We start from the raw sequence: 20509 nt of genomic DNA on the forward strand, positions 1-20509 counted from the left end.
CCTCCTCAGTAGATCAAGAAGAATGCCTCCTTTGTGGGCTTGCATGTTCATTGAACATCACTGCTCAACAGGACAGGGCCTCACTGTTTAGATCCCTGACCTTTGGCTCCGGCTGTATTAAGGGCGAGTTAATTATTTGAACGTTCTGATGGTGTTTTGTTTTTCTCCGACAGTTTTTTTTTGTTTTTTTTTTTTTTCTTTTTTTTTTTAAGGCTAACATAGACGCCCCAAAGTAGCCATCTGTTATTTTGTTCCATTACTTTAATTGCTTCCCTCTTAGGATCTGGCTAAGACTGACAGGGTCCTTAGCAGCTTTTAACATTAATAACATACCTACAAAAAATAAATAAATACATATCCTAAATCGATGATAAAAACTTAAACGAACTTAACTCTCATCTAGAAATGAGACTGCAAATATGGAGGGGACAGCTATGCTCTGCTCTCTCGGGAGATGGGTGGGGGAAGCCACTGAGCCACTAGCACTCTATTCCCCTCACCATCCCCTGACACTGTGTTTCAGAACACAGCTTTTCTGATGACTGCCAAAGAGGGGATGTTGGTTGGGGAATGGCCCCGGGAGTAACAGTGCCCCTGGTAGCCACTCACGCTCACTCAGTCGAGAGCTGGTCTGTGAAGTGGGAGCGGTGCCTGCTGATACATCTAATCCTAGGCGGTCCAGGGTGGCAACCCAGGGTTGCCCTCTGCCTTTTGAAACACCCTCCCTGGTTCCGGCTTCCAAGACCAACAAGGAGGCTACCCTGGCAGCAGGGAGCTGACTCACCCTCCGGGTTGGGACTGGGGCTAATGGTTTTATTTAAGGGCAGCCAATTGCCTGGCCTCAAGCAGGACTTCCTTGTGGGGAAAGTGTTTGGGTGACATGTTGGAGGAAACCAGCCCTGGAAATGAGGGTGATGTTTTAATATCCGGTGTTGCTGGTGCTGTTAAACTCCCGAGATGCATTCAGGGAGGGTCATTTAAGAGGTGCGAGTGCACTCTCAAAACGTCTTTTTAATCAGATTTCAGGGGAGCAGGGACCAGTCTGCATTCTGGTCTTAAGCCTCTGGGGTGGGGACCTCTTGTCATTTAAAATTTAAACACATACTCCAGCTATGGCAGACTTTGGCCAGACGGCACTGTTTTCCAGTTACCTGAGTGAGTAGCAAGAGTAGCAGAGGACAGTAAAGCGAGTGGAACCAAAAGAGAATTGATTTGAGAAGGCGCAAGGAGTTTCTGAGACTGTGGAGATGAATACGTTTGGCTTTTGCTGTATTGGTTGACAGTGTGCTGGGATTGTACAAGCCTTTGACCAAATCTTAGGGTTCTTAAAACAAGGATTCCCTACTGCCTCCACTGGGGGGGAGGGGAAGGGCAAAAATAATAAGCGAGCAGCAGTTTGCACTAGTATCAATTGCTCCTTCAAGTTTTCTGAATAGCTAAGTAGCAACATGTTTAGCTCTTCCCTGGCATTTTGTATATTTTAACTTATTTATTGTGTGTGAGAGAGAGACAGAGTGTGCACGCGAGCAGGGGAGGGGCAGAGAGAGAATCCCGAGAAGGCTCTGCACCGTCAGCTCAGAGCCTGATGCTGGGTTTGAACTCACAAACTGTAAGATCATGACCTGAGCCAAAATCAAGAGTCAGACACTTAACTGACTGAGCCACCCAGGCAGCCCTAGTATATTCTAGACCAGTGTTTCCCCCCAGTTTATCCCTATTTCCTTCCCTTAGTGATGTCCATAGTCTCATCAGTCACATTCAAGTCCCCTTCCCTCAGTTCACTCCACTGCTTTTATTATGTATTTATTTTATGGAATAACAAAATACTCATGTTACCTTGTTTAAGCTCCTCTTCACCCCTTTTCTTTTTCCATGGAAATAAGAGGCAAGTGATAGCAAGGTGGTCATTCAATGGCAGTGGTGGCTGAAACACAGGTATGTAGGCAGGCGGAAGTTTCTGCTTGAGCAGATTTCAAATTCTGTCATCCATGGAGGTTTGAAAGAAGTCTTTATAGCACGGGTGGTTGAGAGTCCAAGATCAGTCCTCGTTAGGATGACTTTAAAGTTTAAAACATCAAAGCACAGTTATAAGGAAACTTAGTTTTACAGTGTTGGCGGTCTAGACGGCAATGGCCAGAATTTGTTATAAAGTGTCTGAAAGTGGCACAGTAACATGTGCTTTTCTTCAGAAGGTTTATGAGTTACATTTAGTCACTATCTCAGGTATCAAGGAGTGTTAGGGTTAGTGGATCAAGAGAACCAATCGTTTTAAATTGGCAGACTCTGTAAAGAGTCATCCTATTGGGTGGAAAATAACCAGCTGGCTGGGAGGAGAAGGATCTTGCCTCCCTCCATCCAGAAAGTGAAATCTTCATGTGAATTTAACTGGCAAGGGTGGTCTTTACATCCGTGCTGGTGGGAAGTTTTATCCAAGTAGCGGTCCTCCCTGGGATTATAAAAATCTGAGACATTTGTCTGGTGTTGTGCCTTTTTTGGTTGTGTCTTTCACGTCCTTCCCCCTCCCTTCCTCTGTAAACAATCGATGCATTAACTTGGAATGTCCAGGGAAAGTCTTGAAAAGCTGGTTGGTGTAACTTGGTCGCCTCTCTTTAGTCTGAGCAGCAGTACTCTGGAAGCAGCAGTGGCCTTTTTTCTTAGGTGTAATTTATTGAAGTGACTGGAAGCCAATGGATTGAGCTATTTGGGATTTTGCTATTTGCCACCTATTTCGTGTGGCATCTGCATTTCTGGGATGAGCCCCATCCCCCAAGAGTGCGGAACCCATCCTGCGTTTCAGAAGAGACGCGGTTCCCCCAGCCAGAGCAGCTGCGCCCCTGCCTCCTTGCACCTGCCCTTGTCTCCCTGTTCCTAAACTTAGTCATTTGTGATTTTTTTCATACCATTTAAATTTTTATACACTTAAAACTTTCTTTAAGTCAATTTGCCTTAGTTTTAAAAGGAAAAGTTATATAAGTATGATAAATGAAAAACTCAGCCTCCCTGGCCATAAATAGAAGGAAACTGCAAAAATAAACATGCTGAGAACCAAACAATGTCCTAAATTCTAGCTAGGTTTTATTCCCGCTGAAGGCTCTGGGCTGAGGCCTGCTCTCTTTGTTAAAAGAGAGATTGGCAAGTGTCAGTGAGGTGCTAAAGGACCACAGAACCAGCAGAGACTTTCTCTTTGAAGTAATCAGAAGGTTTACAAGAATATCAAGGAATAAGCTCATGGTGATTCACGGGTTAATGTAGGACGTGAATAATCCTTAAAATCTCCCAAGTGTGCATGCCACACTTGGAAAATAACGATCTCATTCAACCCTGGAAACATTCGGGCAGAGTGACTTACCCAGGAACACACACCCCACCGTGCTGTACTTGAACACATCACTCAAGATCACAAGACTCTGGATTTATCTCTGCTTCAAATGTTAAGAGTTTTTGTTGTTTTTGAAGAAAGCCGGGCCACTTTGTAATACAAGAATTGTGGGCTTATCGCTTGCTCCTCACAAGCTTTCTTTTTAAGGCTCTGGCTTTCTTACACATACACACTGAAAGTTTGGCTGCCCCCAGGAATAAACTGCACTGCTCTCCTGTTGGGTATCTGAATCTTAGATTCTAAAAGGAAAGCAGTGCCCTCCTGCCGAGTTAAGAAAGCTTATTTTAAATGTTTTTCTTCCAATAGCGAGCAGAAACAGATTCTTTGTTTTCCAGTGGAACTATGGACACAGGGCAGACGTAGTGGAAAGTGGCCGTTACTACTTGGGGAACACAATGAAGTCATCTTGGGAAATATCGTTGGACGGTGTTGAAATGATTGAATGGGATGCTAGAACACCAGCCACAATAGCATTGTGTCTTCAGCTTCGGGCAGGAATAAAGAAGACATTGTGGTTTGTTTTATGCTTTTTTAAAGTCCCCCCCCCCCCCCGAAGGTGTGGGTCTGAGTGATGTCTGTCACTGGCTTTCTAGTGGGTTTTTCTTTTCATCTTTCCCCCCCTCCTTGATGGCTGTTGAGAGTGGGTGGAAGCCACATTTCTAGGTGGATGGGAGGCCGTGCCAGGGGCAGGCGGTAGGCCTTGCTCCTCGTTCTCCACAAATGAAGAGAACACATTTGGTTTTTTAATCTCCAAAAAGCCTAAGATAGAGGGTTTCATATCCTACCTCCTGAGTAGTGACTCTGATTTACAAATATCTTAATTAGCAGCCATCCAGGAGGGGGGCATAGCAGGAAGTAAAATGGATATATTTCTTTTCTCTTTTTTAAAAAATTATGTATATTTCATTTCGATGGCAGAGAAGGCCAATTTGAGATTAGAAGAACCATCACGGGAGGAAGCTGAAAGTGATTCAACCACCAGCCATGCTGGGAGGCTGAGGGGGGTGTCACTCTAGGAGAGTTTGTGGGTCTTCAACCTGTGTTATTGAAACGACAGGCTTTTACCCAAACGCCGAGGGTGGTGTTGGAAGTCTGCTTCAGTCAGTGTCATTGCCTCAGTCTGTGCGTGTGTAATAGTCAACATGTAAGTCTCTGATCAAAATCTGGGTATGAGTAAAAGGTGTTTAGTTGATGTCACCATGGAAACTGAGTCACTTATTGCTTTTGGGGAGCGCCTCCATCCCAGAGGCAGCACTAATGGTGGAATGTTGGGCTGTTGGGCAGAAATCTGCCGCCAGCCGGTCTCCCAGGAAAATCTCACACGGGCACCGTGGCCGTGCTGGGTGGGTGGATGAGAAGCTTGTTTCCTGGTGCAGGAATCGGGCTGGCCATTTTATCCCTGAAGGGCAGTGCGTTTGCGCATGAGACGGGAGAGAAAAGAGTCAACCATGAAAGCCACTGTTGGCTTTGTGGCTGGGATGTGTGCTTTTTCTCCAGGCATTTAGAGTTGGAATCTCAGCTATGTGACTTCTTAATAGCAGGGCAGAATGTGCCTGCATCTTTTGCCTGCTTTCACAAACACTGACAAATTAAAAAGAACTCTGAAGTTTCCAGCAAATCCCAAGTGCAGTTCATTCCATGATAACATTAAAAACAAAAAATCTACATCCTTCCTACCCCAACTCTGACAGTAAATAAACTTTTTTCTCCCTGTTACTTCCCCCTCTTTCCTTTAAGGATTGAATACCTTTACATTAAACTCGGAATCTGATGAAAATATTTAAATGCTTTACAAAGTACTTATTTGGCTCTTGCTGGCATGGATTGTGTTTGGAAGAGTAGGTTTTCTGTTTGTTTTGTTTTTGTTTTGTTTTTTTTTAATTTTGTAGGCTTGTATGGTCTTCCAGTTCTGCCTTATGATATAAACTCAGTTTCAGAATTCAAAATGTCTGGAAGCAGCTGGTTTTCCAGGCTGGTTCAAGGGCGGTCTGATGAATTCAACCCTTCTACAGGCTGTCTGCTAACCAGTCCTGGAAGGTCTCCAGACGGTAAACATCACCAGGATTGTGAGGCAGGTTTTTTTTTTCTTTTTTTTTTTTGGTCATTTGAGCTATGCTGCCAAGTCTGGGAGGGTTTGACTTTCTGTAAAACAGAAAGGTCTGTATCAAGATGTCTTTTTCAGAGATGTCAGGCCTGAAGTCACCCAGTGCTATGTCTGCTGGTAGAGTGAGAGGAAATACCTAGCTTGATTTGGGGAGTGCGTTCTTGACCATTTTGGGAAACCGATTTTCCCCTTCCTTTTGTAACTTTCTTTAACTCACTGACACAAAGGCAGTCTGCAGAAAAGAATCCAGGTCCGTCGATCCATTCTAGGGGACGGTTGGCCCCAAGCTGCGTAATGTCAAGGAACGGGCCCGGCTCTTACCTGCTGCCCAGAAACACCCTGGAGATTCAAAGGGAACAAGCTTTCACCATAAAAATAGAAGACTCACTGCTCATTGAGTTCTCTTTTTGCAGCTACCTTAGACTTGAGAAAGTTCTGGGCCTCTTTAATAAACAACCACAAAGCAATGCTTGCCAAATACGGCCTGCTCCAGGGCTACAGGGTTAGCTTAGGAGACAACTTTCTTGCCTAAAAATAAATGCGTGTTCCTATCAAACATTCCAAGCATTGTTTAAACATGAGACTTCTGAGTAGTAGTTCAGGCTTTGTGGGTTCACTTATATCAGAATGTGGGCAGTTTGGGGAGCCAGCTCCCCATTTTGGGATTGGCCAGTGGCCACCAAGGAAATCAGATGACCAAATGCAAACCATCTTCCATCTCATTTCTGTACATTCTTGATATATTTATAGTCTGATGGGGGAGACAGAGAGCAGGCATATAAGCAAAACTAGGCAATTTCAGACAAGATGGCGTGATGGGGGTGTCAATTAAATAATAATAATTGCTAGCGTGTTACCCTGTGCTCGACTCTACCCTAAGCGCTCTACCTGGACTGTGAGGTAGGTATTGTTACCCTAACCGGACAGGTGCGGAAATGGAAGTTTAAGTCACTTACTCGAGTGACAGTGCCAGGATTTGAACCTGGAAGGTCTGGTTTTCAAGCCTGTGCTCCTGTATCTACATATACTACAGTCTGGTGATTGGGTATGGCTTGGGGAGAGGTGGGTGAGGGGACTAGGGCACAGCGCAGGCACTTTCGATCAAGAGGAAGATCTTGGAAGACATGATATTTTAGCTATTCCCTAAGGGATGAGGGAGGGAGCCAAGAAAGCATTATGGGTAGGCTGTTCCAAGCAGGGGGACGAATGTGTGGAGGCCATGAGGAACAGAAAGAAGGGCAGAGTGGCCAGAGCAGGGCATGTAGAAAAGACAGTCACAGCTCTCTCAGAGCTTTTTTGTTGGAAATGGCGATGAGGCCTAGAGTCTACAAATTCAGTGCCTCTTAGATTCCATTAGTCCAGGAACCTCATGCTTCCAGGATTCTGGCCCTGCACCCCTTTCCTCTCAGGGCCCCTGGACCGGCCAAACCAGAACTGACTTCTGAAGTGGGAATCCTGGGACTGTGGAGCATTAAACTAAACAAAAGCTTCAATTATCTCTGTGCTCATTGCTGCAGTAGACACCTGTGTTTGATTAAAGCGTTGGTAACTTTTGAATCTGGCATTTTACAGCATTGTGGACTCATGTGGCCTTGTACTGTCTCTCGTAGAGAACTTAACTCTTACCCTCTGAACAAATTCCAGTCCCCTTCAGTCCCATCAAGAGGCCGCTTGATTTATAAAGCATCTCTGGTAAAATGTTGTGGTTGCCTCTTTGAAGTGGGAAGCCAGGGAGCCTGATTTTTTTAACTGGCTCTTCTCCTGGGACTTCCCTTTCTCTGTAAATCCCTCTTCCATTTACTCAGTATTTCCGCCTTGTTTCTTTTGGTCAGGTGCAGCCGTAGCTAGCGTGGTCCTAGTTCCGGGAGACGTACATGCAGGCTGATTGGTTCTGAGACGTTCAGCTTTCCGTACCCCACTGGAAGCCAATCCAGTAACACCGTGGATTTCATTTTGCCCATGGCTCCCCATCTGAAGGCACGCCTGTCAGACTAGTTATGTGGCTTTCACTCAGGGTGGGAGGAACAGCGACACAGCTCTGGGCTGTCGGTGGACACTGTGTACACACAGCACCCAGCAAGAAGCTGAGTTCACAGACCGTAAAGCGTCCACCTTGAACGCGGGCTGGGATTCCCTTTGCCCTGCCCTTTGTGCAATTCGGCAGCAAAAATCATCCCTGTTGACAGACTAGAAAGGAGTGAATGAATATGAAACCTCCCTGTGATGGCATGGCCAGCCAGCTTCTTGGGCTGGAAAGAAGATGGCGAGGTTTCCACTCTCCTGGCAGAATACCCATGTGAACTTGTTAAATCTTTTAAGTAGCTGTATAGGAGGGGAGATAAGTGCATGTGTTTTTATCCTTATCGCCTTAAATACAAAAATAAAACCTCCCCTTTATAAAACCAGTTCAGAGTGGGAAGAAAGTGTAATGGCAAATGGAAAACGTGGCCAATTATATGGAGTCCTACCCCACGTTTGGGATACAGCTGTAAGTTTCCACGGTGGGTGGCTTATTATGCATTTATGCTGAGCTGAACCTGCTCCAGGCTGTTCCTGCAGATAGAAAAGGAAAGGCTTGGGGGGGGGGGGGGTGGGGGTGAAAGAGCTGTCTCTTTCCATCACACTGTAAAGACTCAGAAGGTCTTTTGAAAGACTTTAGCACTTGTCACTTAGGTAGCAGAATTGGGGGCCGCAGAGCAAAGTGGGTCTGCATTTTATAGCCAGCCAGCATGTTGTGTAACATGAGTTGGGGCTTCATGGGCTGTGGAGTCCAGCACTCAGGTAGAAACATGACCGCCAGGGCCAGACAGCAACCCTCGCTGGGCCCCTCTGCAGAGCGGAGCTCCGCACTGAGCCTTCAGGGGTATGAGAGAAACCGGAGACCTAGCCCATGCTCTCAAGGAGCTCACGGTGTAGATGGGGAGAGAGCAAAGCCGCATGAGACTTCAGAAGGACACTAAGCGGCACGCCGACGAGCCCGCAGCACTCTAGCTGTGTCCCGGGAGAGCAAAGGGGTGAATAAGGGCAGGTGGGGTCAGTCATGGAAACTTTCATAAAGGAGGTGAGTGTTCAGGAGGGGTCGGCCTTTGCCCCAGCTGTGCGCAGGTTTCTGGGGGAAGTATTAGGGGGTCTCTTGTGTGCGACTGAACAGTAGCCCTTAGATGTGTCTTACGAGCAGTCCTACCACTTCCTTCCGCTGATGAGCATTGTCTTTGGGGAGTTTCACGTTTGAGGCACCATGCTCGGTATATCTTAGCCATGCCTTGAAACCTCTGAACAGCCAGATCCCAGGGTCCGAATCCATATCCGTTCACAGGGCCTGTCACTTTCACGGCTGTCGTGGGCAGGCCAGACGTCCCACGTGGGAGTCTGCCCTGACTAAGCCTTTCCAGGGCATTTGCCTTCAGCTTGCTGATGGTCCCTTCACAATAAGCACAGGCCTGAGAAAAAGGAAGGGAGAGAGACTCGCTTCTTCGGTCCAGGAGTCTCTCCAAGCCTTGCGCCTCGTGGCCCACCCGGGTGTGTGATGTCACCACTGCCTCCTAGTCCAGACGACCGACCACTCAGTTCTGTACTGAGATCACAGAAATGAGTAGGGTTGGTCCCCGACAGCCTGGTTGGTTGGTGTGCCACAGTTAACATGCTGTCCCTGGAATGAGGGTGGCCTGGAAGCGTTCTGCCTTGGAAGTTTATTCTTGCCTGCCAAGCTCGGCTTACAGGTGCTATTTTTTTCTTTAAATAAATGCCTTAGAGCTGGCTTGTGGAACTTAAACTTCCCATCCCAGGAAATACTCCAGTGTGTTTAAAAAAAAAAACAACAAAAAAAAAAACCACCATTCATTCAGGTGCTCATGGCCAACTGTGTGATTCAACTAGTGCAGTGCCCTTGATATGCTTTTCCAAGATTGACATACTTGAGTTGCAGTCTGTGGCCCCACTGCAAGATAAGGTCAGGGTGGCTGCCCCACGGCCTCGTTCTTTGTGTGGTTCCGGGTTGGGTTTTTCTCCCTTCAGTCATGATGCTTGAGAGCTGTGACACAGCTCGGCTCATGCAGGTGAAGTAGCGGCTGAAATCATCCAGTAGAACCTGGCCTCCTCCTTTAGACTGCCTGGGATCAGTAGCTTTGCTGTGGGAGGATTTGGTGGCAATGGTGAGGGGGGCAGGTGTTCCCCAGAATGAGCCAGTCTTTGTAGCTTGGCACCTAACTCTTTGTGCCGTTATGGAGAGAGGGCTGCAGAATATTAGCAGAGCCGCTGTGTTTCTTTATCCAGCTTATTATGGCTGCAAGGCGGGGTCCGCCTGACCATCCTTCGGGGGGGGGGCACTTTTCCCCACTTCTGAAAGGCTGCAATGGAAGTGGACTTCCTTTGAGGAGAGAACCTGAGGCTCATTAGTTGTCGTTGGAGAACGCTTGCTCTGCCCACCTTTTGGGAGAGCTTTCTGGGGGAGGAGTTGCAGAATTTATAGGGTCACCAAGTTTCATGCGCGAACCCGGGCTCTGGGAAGAGCTGCCTGCTTAGCTAGTGGGTTAACCGGTAGCACCCAGCCTACCCACCAGACTAGAGGAGGCGGCTCAGATGTCACTGGGATTCAGGCTGTCTCTTGGCCCAAGCAGCTGCAGCCTGGGAGGGGGCGTTGAGGGTGCTGAGCTCCTGTGGGAGGGGGTTCCTGCGCTTCCATCTCCATACTTGGTTCTGGTGACGGGACCAGAGGAAGTGAAAGGCGTGCGGTGGGAGGAGGGTCAGAGCACAGCCTTTAGAGGGAGACAGACCTGGGTTCTGCACCCATGCCCTCCACCTACTGGCTGTGTGACCCTGGGCAGGTGATAGAGGTTAAACCTCAGTGTCCTCCTTTGAACAGGATCATCATCCTACCTCAACAGGCTGACTCTAGAATTAAATGAGATAGTATATGTAAAACACCTGGCCCAGTGCCCGACACATTGTGCTCAATAAACGTAGCTTCTTAATCATCACAGCGGCTCACCATCCTGCGTGCCGGTGGGCCCTGCTGCTCGCATCTTCTCTTTAAAGGAGTTAAAGGGACCTGCTGAGACGTGCAGTTCAGTGGAAAGCCACAACATGTGCCCGCATTCCTAAGGTGCCCCCCCAGGGAGCTCTGAACCCTAAAACCTAGCCAGTACCTTCAAAGACGAATCCTCTGTCAAGTGACAACCCGCACTTGAGCCGTAAGTGACACAACCTCTCCCCAGCTTCTGAGGCCATCTGTGCCTCATTGCCTAGGAGGTAGCTTCTTGTTTCTGAGTTGCGAGTCCTGAACGGTTTTGTGTCTGGATGAGCCATAGGCAGTGCTGGCAAGGCTTTTTCATGAGTAACACACAGCTTGTTATTAAGTTTGGGATAAGCCCAGGGGCTCTTTCCCTGGGTCCCCTTCTTTCCCTGTCCCCTTTCCTGCAAAGCAAAAAAAAAAAAAAAATCTTTATCCAGTCAAATTAGAAACAACCTCCAGCTTTGGGTCAGCCTGCTTTCTCTCAACTGGTAAGATGTAGAAAGAGGAGGAGCCTTTCGCTACTAACCCCCAAAATAATGATCCAGAAATGCTATCAAACGGCATAGAGGCGTGCGGGAGCCTGCGCCCAGTTGCTGACCCGGAACGTGGGACCTTCTCTAGAGGGCTTAGCGGAGCCATGCCCCTTTCAGGCTCCTTTCCCGGTGCTTCTCACGCCTGCCGCTCCATCCTCTTTACCGCCTTCCTCCTGCCCCCCCTTCCCGAGGTCACTTCCTGATGCCATTCCTCAACTTAGCCCCTGTCCCCCCCAAAAGCAATCAAATCCATAACCTAATAAGGCAAAAGAATGAGGAGAATGTCCGCCTCCCAGCCTCTCCCCTAACAGGGCGCAGGGCCGCAGCAAATTTGGAAATTGGAAAATGTTACAATGGAGGGGGCAACTGACTGGTGGGAGGGCTGGGCGTGCAGGCGGGACCCTGCCGGAGGGCCACCCGGTTTGCGCCTTCCAAATCCGGCCGTGCACACCCCCCACACGGTAAAGTGTACCGAAAGTAACAGCCGAGTCAGCTGCACCTCCTGTCGGGATTCTCGCAAGGAGGAGAACCAGAGAACCGAAGGCACCGACATGAAGAGTCCTCAGTGGGAACCCCCTCGGAGAGGCACCCCTCGGTCACGACTGGGACTCTGCAAATCCAAACACTTTCTCCCTCTGAGATGAGCAGAGCAGTTTTCTTCCCCTTGACTGTGCCAGGGTTAATTTAGCCTGAGCGTTAATTAAAACATGTCGACACTTAGAGTGCCCCCCCCCCCCGAAACCTGTCACCCCTCCTACATCATTATCCTGGGCAAATTGACCTTCTCTGACGCAGTTTCCATTCTCCACTCAGGAGGAGGAACAAGCCCCTCTCTGCCTGGGAGCCTGGGGTGGGGTGGCTGGCTGGGCCAGACCTACTTTGTTTTGGAAGGTCAAGCTTAGTAATTAACCTGAACGCTTCTGGGAGGGGGGTGAAGGAGAAGGAACCAGCGCTAAAGATGTGCCAGGTCTTTCAAATTGCTAATTATCAGCAGGCATGAGGTCATCCGTAAATATATCTAATTCTTTAGCTGTAATTAAGGCGCTCATTAAAAGCGCAGGGAAGTTTTGTTTTTTTTAAAGGAAAAAACACAAAAAGCCTTTGTTTCAACTTGACAGGATGGCTCAAAACAGGCGGAGGACTCAAGGCACAGGACTAGTTTCCTGCCTTAAGAACCTTTACAGGAAATTCACTGAAAACAATATTCTTGACCCTGCCAAAGAGGCAAACCTGGGGTGATGTCATTGTTTGAAGCTGTCACTGCGAGCCTGGCTTTGGGGGAGGAGGGTTGGTGGGATTAAAAAAGGAGTATGTGAGAGAGAGAGAGAGAGAGAGAGAGTGAGTGTGTGTGTGTGTGTGTTTAGCTGTCTGTACAAGAGGCAAGTCCATTGAAAAGCAGGGCAGGAGGGAAATCACAAGTGGGGGTCTTTGAAATATTCTTAGCTGTATTCAACTTTTCCAAGTTTAAAAAATTCTCTCTTACTATTTTTGCTCCTCAAAACGCTGCTGCCTTTTTTAAGAGACAGCCTTTTCTGAGCTGTTCCGCATTTAGTGCTTTCCTTTATAGTTGGATTTGTGGCCCACAAGGCAGGGCGCTGAGTTCGGCACTAGGTAAACGCTGCTGCTTTTCTGAGAACAAGAGGCCCCATCGTGGAGCGTGGAAGCCGAGACACAGGACTAGTTTAGTGTATCTGTTTCTTCCGCAAAAACCATTCTGGAAAACTACCCAATGCCAGTGAGTTGGCATCTATAAGTTGCTAATCTTCCCATGTGCCTCCAGGAACCGTCTGGAGCATCTCTGAAAAAAGGACAAACTTAGCATCTTGTCATTTTTCTTCTGGCTGGAAGTCTAACAGAGAGGCATAAACACAGTCTTAAAATGAAAGCAACAAAAATAAACTCAAACCAGCCCTGCATGAAGACATTAATGCAAAATATGCAAGCTGGCTTACTAGTTATGCGGCAGAAGACAGTCATAAGAAGATCCAGGCCTGGTTAAGGCGAGTTACGTCTTTTGAGGTGTCTTTTCCATAGAATTCCAAATAAACCACGGGTGATTTACACAGATGAGGTTATAATACGGTGTCTCATTTCATCTTTGCATGGTCCAGTTTCTTGATAAACCTCTGCAGTGCTAATACAGGAGCAGGGTTCAGTTTAGAGTGCCCCCCACACGGTCCTCTCCTTAAACAACATCCTAAAAGCTTTAGAGGGAAGTTTGGGGATTTAGTAGGAAAGCCATGTAATAAGTTTCCTGCGGTTCACATCCTGTGATCTGTTAGTATTCTTTTTCCCCCCCTCCACTCAACTGTTAGGTTAGAGATATAGCAAGAAAGAAAACCAGCGTAGCTCCTGTCCTCATAGAAGTTACATTCTGGAGGGGAAGATGGGCAATGAAATCAATAGTGAAAATGAACTGGATATTAGGGTGACATGTGCATGTGAATGTGGCCTTTGGTTTACTGTTCTCTTCGACATTGACCTCTAGGTGAGTCCTGAGTGTTTGGTTCCTGGTGTGTGGTTTCATAAGTTCCCCAAGGCTGAAGAGTCACCTTGGGATCCAGCCTTTCCTGGAACTATCCTGGTCTGAGACATGTTGCTGGAAAGAAATAACATGCAGGCAAGAAAGATGCTTCTCCTGGTCAAGGAAGCCAGAGTACACCGGTGTCCCCTACCAGTGGCATTTAGACTTTGTGTGGGGGAAAAGCCTTGGTGGCTCAGTCTGGTCTTGAGTGGATGGATAGAAGAGTCTCGAAGCTGTAAGCCTACTGTTTTTACTTAGATAGTGTGTGTACGTGAGGCAGCTGAGGGGGAGCTGGTGGAGATCATGATGGGGTGGTGGCAAAAACCACAGCCATTGCCTGGGAAGATTGTTGCCCTTGGATTTGCTCGGGCCACTGCTTGATTCTGGAGCTGCTCTGGGCATCTGGAGCCGTGGATTTATGGTAACTGGCAGGAACTGAGCCCCGCATGGCCTCTGGAAGTTGGTGAGGTTAGCACCGCTTTTTGATGGGCTGGTAACAGTCCCAGGGCTGACAGGTCATGCTTGTAGTCCTGGGATTCTGTTCTTTGGGAGCACTCTGGAAATCATCTCTTGGAATGCTAGCTCGCTTGCTGATGAGGTAGAAGCAAGAGTTGCGGGAAGGAGGGAGAGGCAATTGCTGCCCAGCCAAAAATCTCAGGGCTCGGTCTTCAATGTATGGAAACTTTAGTGCTTTTCTGATCTTTAGTGGAAATAGCTGTTCACTCTTAGCACCAGTTGGAAAGTGTTGGCAGCCAAAGGCGGGTCATTCCTCTTGGGCCCCATGGAGCCAGTATATCCTGTGTGTCTAACATTTTCCTGACCATACCTTTGCCCCATCTCAGCCTCCCAGCCCCACTATTCGGAAAGAATGGCTCCTAGGTCTCCCAAGGAATTTAGTGTTTGTACTCTAGGGAGTTGGGGGCCACGTAACACCCTCCACTCCCACCTGGGATTTCAGGTTGTCTCTGGGTCTTTGGGAGCACAGCATGGTGGGGTAGAGGCCACAGGAAGCTGGAAGTTGCGGGGAGGGGGTGCGCTTTGTCCTGGCCTGTAGCTTGTCATTCTGGGTGGGTGGTCCTGTCATTTGAGCCATTGTGAGAGGAATGGATGTGAGTGCTCCTGGTTTTCCTCTGGAGCTGAGGGACTGCTGTCCTGGATTATCATAGGGCAGGTGACAAAAACCAGTGAAGCAGCCTGGGTAGGGGTGGGGCAGCCACAATTCAACTCCATCTGATTGTGGCCAGGTGGGAATGAAGGCCTGGGACTTCATTTCCCAAGAATTTGGAACATAGTTTTATGAGGCAATTAGTTAAACTTAAAAGAAAAAAACCTGCAAACCATACAAAATGGAGCCTTTTGGGCCCCAAGAGTTACCCATTTGTGACCTCTGACCTTGGACATTTGCATGCTCTTGATCCTGTCTGCCTCTCCTTCGAAAGTTCCTTCTTTCCTCTTGACTGGATTTCTGCTGCTTAATCCTCCTATTGAGAAGGCGAAAATCCATTTTCTTTTGCTCCTTGTTGACAGCTCTGATAAAAGGTGGTTGAAATAAATGGCAGTGAAAACGAGTTGCCTTATCTGTGATTTTCCATCTTTGGACCCTTCCATTTCCTTCCCCTCCACCCCGCCCCCCCCTTACCATAGATAATTATTAGTAGGCTCTTCAAAATTCCTGTCACCGTGTGCTTGTTTTTAGGACCTGGCTCCATGTTTCTGTGAACAAAAATAGCAGAAAGTGTTTTGTTGTTGTTTTTGCTTTAGAAGGCCCCATACGGCACTTGGATACAAAGGTGGCTGTTCTGCACACACAATGACCCCGTGAACCATGCCAACGTTCAAAATAAACAGCCAGTTCAAAGTTTGCACCTAAGCAGCAGGTGTACAGAAATACTTAGGATGGATCACTTAAATTTGACTTCTGGAAGATACTGGCAATCTAGGTTTTGTGAAAGAGACCCAATTCTGAGATCTTTGTAGACAGGCCACAATGTGACACTAATTACTGATGAGGGTTGACGGATTTCTGAAAAATAGGATATACTAAGTGTGCAGTAAATTTGTCGATTTAAAAAATTTGACACTTACCCCTGAAAAATTAATATATTTTTTTTTTCTAAGCTCTAATTGAGGCCCTTGTCAATTGTACAAATGGTCCCACAGAAAAGGATCCTTGTTGAACTTTGCATTTGGATTCGTCTGTCTGGGAAAAGCCAGGAAACTCTCCATAAAGGCATGGCTCTCAACTTTAACTTTTTTGGGCTCTGTTGCCTCCGCACTGGCTTGAGTATTTCCTGGCTCAATTGTTTTCTCAAGCTGGCCTTGAGTCCTTAGATGTTATTTGTGTGCCTAGAAATAGCTGGAGGAAAAATGGTTGTAATGCTTCACATTTCACTTTGCTCACAGACTCTCCGCGGATGGAAACTCTCTCTGCAAGGGAAAGCGCTTCCCACCCAGAAAACCCGCTGGGTGCTGGAGCCTTCACTATATACCCCGGTGAGGAGGATGAGAAAGCTTCTAGCTGTCCACAGACTGTCAGGCCAAGGTTCCTTAGGATAGGGCTCAAAGCAGTAGAAGTTCTCCTGCGTGGGCTTCGCTGCCACTCACATGGACCATACGGGGCGGGGGTGGGGGGACAAGGTTGTGTATTTTTTGATCTATGTCCTTTTGGTGGATTTGGAATGAACGGAGGAGGAAGGGAGTGAATTATGGAGAAGGGAGAGGTAGAGAAACACATCAATAAGGAGCAGAGGGTGAAGCCTTCTCACTAGTTTTAATTTATTTTATTTTTTATTTTTTCTTCTCACCAGTTTTAAGTAATTGATCCCAGCATGATTGATGGAGAAGATGGGGTGGTCCATCCACTAATTGTGTGTTTGTGTGTGTGTGTGTGTGTGTGTGTGTGTGTGTGTTTTAAGAGCTCTGCATTTTTTTCTTTTTTTTTTTTTTAATTTTTTTTTTTTTAACGTTTATTTATTTTTGAGACAGAGAGAGACAGAGCATGAACGGGGGAGGGGCAGAGAGAGAGGGAGACACAGAATCTGAAACAGGCTCCAGGCTCTGAGCAGTCAGCACAGAGCCCGACGCGGGGCTCGAACTCACATACCGCGAGATCGTGACCTGAGCCGAAGTCGGACGCTCAACCAACTGAGCCACCCAGGCGCCCCTGCATTTTTTTTTCTTAATGTTTATTTTTGAGAGAGAGAGAGAGAGAGAGAGAGAAGAGCGCACATGGGGGAGGGGCAGAGAGAGAGCGGGGAGATAGAGAATCTGAAGCAGACCTGCACTGTCAATTCAGAGCCCAACACAGGGCTTGAACTCATGAACTGTTGAGATCATGACCTGAGCCACCCACGTGCCCCCATCCATTCATTATTTACTGAGCATTTATCCAGTATGTGTCTGTCATAAACAGGTTACTGGGTAAAATCAAATATGCCTTTCTGTCCTCATGGAGCTTGTAGCCCAGTGGGGAAGATTGGCCGTTAAATAGCAACAACAGCAAAAATCCCAAATATTTAGGGTCTTGTAAGATGTGATCACTTTTATGAAGAAAAAGAGCAGAGCCCTTTAAGAGGGTACAGTGGGGCAGTTTGCTGTAGTTTGAGTAAGAGCCATTAGGGGATGGTGACTGGTTAATGAGACCTGGAGGGTGAGCAGCGGCCAGTTGGGGAGAAGAATGTCACAGGCAGGAGGACCTGAGGAGCGTGGGAAGAGAGGGAGAATGGGACCAGGGTGGCTGGGCCGAGTGGGGAGGGTAATGTGAGATGAGGTCGGAAAGGTGACGGTAGCCAGAACGTGCCTCCAGTCAGGATCTAGGGTTTTATTCTAAAAATTTTTTTTTATTTTACATTTATTTATTTTTGAGAAACAGAGTGAGACAAAGTGTGAGTGGGGGAGGGGCAGAGAGAGAAGGAGACACAGAATCTGAAGCAGGCTCCAGGCTCTGAACAAGCGGTCAGCACAGAGCCTGATGCGGGGCTCGAACCCATGAACTGTGAGATCATGACCTGAGCCGAAGTCAGACGCTCAACCGACTGAGCCACCCAGGCGCCCCAAGGGTTTTGTTCTAAATGCAGTTGAGAAAGCGTTGATTCCATAAATACTGATTTCGTGCCAGTCACTGTTTGGGGCTCTGAGTACATAGCTGTGAAGAAAACCAGCAACACCAGCCCTTGCCTTCATGGAGCTCCCAGTCAAGTGGAACACCATGGAAGCATGTCTGTCTGTCTGTCTGTCTGTCTTTCTTTCTTTCTTTCTTTCTTTCTTTCTTTCTTTCTTTCTTTCCGTTTATATATTTATTTTTGGGAGAGAGCACACAAGTGCAAGCAGGGGAGGGGCAGGGAGAGAGGGAGGGAGGGAATTCCAAGCAGGCTCTGCGCTGGCAGCTTAGAGCCTTGGTGGGGCTTAATCTCACGAACCCTTGAGATCCTGAGCTGAATTCAAGAGTCGGACACCTAATTGACTGAGCCTCCCAGGCGCCCCGATTGTGTTTTTCAGTTGAAGTGTGGCTGATGCACAATGTTCCATTAGTTTCAGGCATATGGCAGTAGTGATTGACAACTCTGTATGTTTTACTGTGCTCACCACGGGTATAGCTGCCACCGGCCACCATAGAACACTATCACAGGACCACTTACTATGTTCCCTATGCTGTACTTTTTATCCCCATGACTTACTCATTCCATAACTGGAAGCCTGTACCTCCCACTCCCCTTCAGCCATTTTGCTCATCCTTCTTCCTCCTCCCCTCTGGCAACCATCGGTTTGTCCTCTGTATTTGTGGGTCTGTTTCTGCAATTTATTCATTTGTTGTTGTTGTTGTTGTTGTTTTTTAGATTCCACATAATAAGTGCGTATTTGTCTTGCTCAGTCTGACTTGACTTAGCATAAGTCATCCACGTTAGGTCCATCCACGTTATTGCAGATGACAAGATCCCATTTCTTCTTTATGACTGAGTAATATTCCAGTGTGTGTGTGTGTGTGTGTGTGTGTGTGTGTGTGTGTGAGAGAGAGAGAGAGAGAGAAAGAGAGAAAAAGAGAGAGAGAGAGAGAGAGAGAGAGAGAGAGAATACACCATATCTTTATTCATCCATCTATCGATGAATACTTGCTTTGCTTCCATATGTTGGCAGTTGTAGATAACGCCACAGTAAACATAGGGTTTCAGCCTTGTGTTTTTATTTCCACCTTACAAATGAGGCAAAAGATTCAGAGAGGTTATGTGACTTGCCCAAGGGCACTCAGTCAGTAAACAGGAGAACCAAGAATCATACCGTGCTCTTGTTTGTCTTTCTGGGTATTTCTCCCATGCCGGGGCTGAGTGGTTGGTTTGCGTCTCTCTGACTTCATGTCCCTGGTAGTAGGACTTAGAGCAGAGCTCATGGCAGTCCTCCACGGACGTCAGGCATGTATTGGCACCAGAGCACCTACGATCTGGGTCCTGGAGAATGGGGTATGGCAAGAGGACAGAGTTGGTGATGCCCCTGCTTCAGTAGCTGAGAGTCATGCCAGTCCACGGGCATTTCACCTTCACTTCTGTGTCTTAGATTGGATACAAGCATTTGGCTGAGCAGCTCATCCAGGGGAGCCTGTCTAAACAGTGGTGTGGTGCTGGAGAGTTGACTCTCTGGCCAGACTAGGTGATGGCAGTAGGAGTTGTTCTCTGTGTTGCTGGTGGGAGGTGCCCAGCTACATTCCTTTGCAGACAAGCACAAACTAGATATTTTTGAGATTGAAGGCCTAAAACCAGCCAAAGAATTAATTCTGGTCTGAAAAGCATATGGTGAGAGTACAGCTAACCTGGCTTGGTTGTTGCTTCCTCGACTTTGTCGCTTATTTAATAAGCCTAGAAATATGTCTCAAGAGGAAGGATTTTTGTGAACATCTTAAGCCATGTTCCTTATGGCTGACAGTAGAGGCCCCCGGCTAGCTAGGGCTCAACTCCCATTTTGCTGTCATGTGCACTGCGGCTCGTGAGGTGCTGGGCAGAGGTTTCAGCTGCCACCATGGGGTTTTCTGATGAAAGGTCAGCTAGGTGGACCCAACTCTTCATCACCCAGCTAGGAGGCCTTGTAGCAGAGCAAGAGCAGGGCCTGGACACGGGGGCTCCTGCGGTGCACTGCGGGGCCAAGCGGAGGCCCGAAGTTGGACCTGCTGTGTTCTCAGGCTCTCTCTGGCCTCGGAGGCTGTAGGCACGAACATAGGCTGTGAAGCCAGAGAGGCCCTAATGCTGATCCTGGCCCTGTACTTACTGCCCGAGGCACCTTGGGCAAGGAAGCCTCGATTTCCTCACCTACAAAATGGGGCCAGTGATGTATCTTCCTAAGGCTTGTCAGGATCCAGCGAGGTGATGGTGTGGGGCTCGTCTGGCATGTTGTAGAGATCAGTACATGATGGCTGTTTTAATTACTAGTCTGTCTACTAGGACGGAGGTTGGGATGGAGTCTTTCTGAGGTTTCATCCTGTGGGATGTAGAGTCCCAATAAGAGTAGGGTGGGGTCAGGGACTATTTTTCAACTAGGAAACTGCAGCCAAAGATCTAAAGGAAGAGTGCTGTCTTAGGTGTAAATTTGAAGCCAGCTGCTCTTTGAAGATTGGCCTTGAGTTCTAGCAAGTTCAGCTGCTAGGTATGTCTGCATTAAGCATTGAAGGGGTCCTGGAAGTGAGTTTCCTAGAAAGAGGCAGCAATCTATTACTCATCCTGATTATGTCAGACGCAGGGCGGTGGATGGAGCCCCTGTGGCTTAGGGGCAGACTCCGTATTGCTGGCTGAGAAAGCCAAGGCGGGGGAGAACGTGCGCCTTGTACGGCAGTGGCCTGCGAGTGGGCTGCAGACCTCGCTGAGAGAGGCCGCTGAGAGAGGCCGGTGGGCCCCTCAGGGCCTCTGAGGAGGAAGCTAGTGAGGTATTCTGTGTCCCTGCTGAGCACCGCATGTGTCCTTCCCTCTGGGAAGCCCCC

General features: G+C 47.9%; 1 protein-coding gene across 4 annotated transcripts in view; it reads left to right on the forward strand.

Annotated features, from left to right (window-relative positions):
- Positions 1-20509, forward strand: part of ACTN4 (actinin alpha 4) — a 71137-nt gene that overhangs the window by 3433 nt on the left and 47195 nt on the right. The window lies entirely within an intron of this gene.

Source organism: Lynx canadensis, chromosome E2 (genome assembly GCF_007474595.2).
Source record: "Lynx canadensis isolate LIC74 chromosome E2, mLynCan4.pri.v2, whole genome shotgun sequence".
Lineage (NCBI taxonomy): Eukaryota > Metazoa > Chordata > Mammalia > Carnivora > Felidae > Lynx > Lynx canadensis.